The sequence below is a fragment of the Pteropus medius genome, unplaced genomic scaffold (genome assembly GCF_902729225.1).
Source record: "Pteropus medius unplaced genomic scaffold, Ma_sr-lr_union100, whole genome shotgun sequence".
Lineage (NCBI taxonomy): Eukaryota > Metazoa > Chordata > Mammalia > Chiroptera > Pteropodidae > Pteropus > Pteropus medius.
This window is the reverse complement of record NW_024344370.1, coordinates 5,225,701-5,227,590: the sequence shown is the minus strand read 5'-3', so window position 1 is coordinate 5,227,590 and position 1,890 is coordinate 5,225,701. Positions and strand designations below refer to the sequence as shown.

Genomic DNA, 1,890 nt, shown 5'->3' with positions numbered 1-1,890 from the left:
ATTATACATATAACTTGTATTATATTTCTACTGGACAGCACTGGTCTAGCTAAACTTAGCTGTGGAGCCTGAAAGTCAACTAAAAATTATGTATCTGAATTTTTTTTTTTTAAATAAAACTGGCTTATTAATCTCTTTAATACTTTGAAGCTAAAGAAACTCTGGGGACAACTTATGCCACCAACAGAGCATAAACACAAGAAGGGAGTATTCTTCTTCTAATTTTAAAAAAGGAAGCTAAGCAAAAACTGAAGTCCTATAGAAATACTACAGTTCAGAAATCCAGAGAACAGCATTGACGAGCTGCTCAAAATGATTCTAGAACCTCTAGAACACCCAAAATACTAGCAGGAGACTGTGAAAGGAGCAGTAGTTGCTGAGTTAGGTGGCAGAGGCTTAGAGCTAATGTGAGCTTATTCATAGCCTCAGGCAGCTGAAATCAGAGGACTTTTGAGCTACGTAACAACTTGAAGAGTGTATCTGTTAGGAGGCTTTAGCTACAAGTAAGAAAACAACTTTAAATAGCATAGACAACAGGGGAATGTCTCATATGACAGAAAACTCAGAGATAAGCAGTATCCGGAGTTTGTTGATGAACAGAGTTCAGAGCTATGAGAAAGCATTCAGTTTCTTTTTGTCTCTCCTCTTTTCTGTGCATACTATCAGAGTCCTAGTAATTCTGTTCTATTTTGTTTTGTTTTTTTTTCATGGTTGTATAATTGTCAGCAGTGGTATCAAGCTACATGTTTATTCCCATTCACACACCAAAAGTGACTTTCTTTGTCTCTTTTTTAAGAGCAAATAAAGTTCCCCACAGTTGCCAGAAAACTCTTCTTGTGTTGCATTGATCAGACTTAAGCCACTTGCCCATTCTTGAACCAATCACTGCCCAGGGTGATGGGATTACACTTGGACCAATCAGGTTCCAGTTTCCAGAGCTGAGGGGAGAGGCAGCGTCCCAGAGTAACTTGTCTTGCAAGAGGGTGAGGTGAACACCTAAACAAAATTTGGTCTGTTAGGAAAGAAGAGGGTGGGGAATTCTGCTGTGTAGGCAATCCACAATGTCCACAGCAACTCTATTTAATACAAAGGGGTCATCTGGTAAGGGGTTAATATCCAAAATATATAAAGAGTCTATGGCCATGCCACCCTGAACACACCCGATCTCATCTGATCTCGAAAGCTAAGCAGGGTCAGGCCTCGTTAGTACTTGGATGGGAGACCACCTAGGAAGATCAGGTTCTGCAGGCTTTAAAAAAGATAGAGGAACTGAATAAACTATTTTCCAAAGGAAATAGACAACAGGTAAAGTGCTCAACATCACTAACATCAAGGAAATGCAAATAAAAAATATAATGAGCTATCACCTAACACCTGTTAGAGTGGCTATTATTAAAAATATAAGAAATAATAAGTTTTGGCAAGGATGTGGAGAAAAGGAAACCCTCATCCACTGTTGGTGGGAATGTAAATTGGTGCAGCTTCTAAAGAGAACAGTATGGAGGTTCCTCAACAAACTGAAAATAGAACTATCATATGATCCAGCAATTCCACTTCTGGGTCGTTATTCAAAAGAAACAGAATCACTATCTCAAAAAAATATCTACACCCCATGTTTACTGCAGCATTATTCACAACAGCCAAGACATGCAAACAACCTAAGTGACCATCAACAGATGAATAAATAAAGAAAATGTGGTTTATATGTACAACGGCATATTATTCAGCCATAAAAAAAAAAAAAAAGGAAATCTTGCCATATGTGACAACATGGATAGCTCCTGAGGGCATTATGCTAAGTAAAATAGGTCAGACAAAGAAAAATAAATACTGTATAATCTCACATATGTAGATTCTTTAAAAAAAGGAAAATCTTAACTCATAGATACA

General features: G+C 37.6%; 1 pseudogene; it reads left to right on the top strand.

Annotated features, from left to right (window-relative positions):
* Positions 1-1,132: 1,132 nt before the first annotated feature.
* LOC120608317 (uncharacterized) lies at positions 1,133-1,251 on the top strand (annotated as a pseudogene).
* Positions 1,252-1,890: the final 639 nt, after the last annotated feature.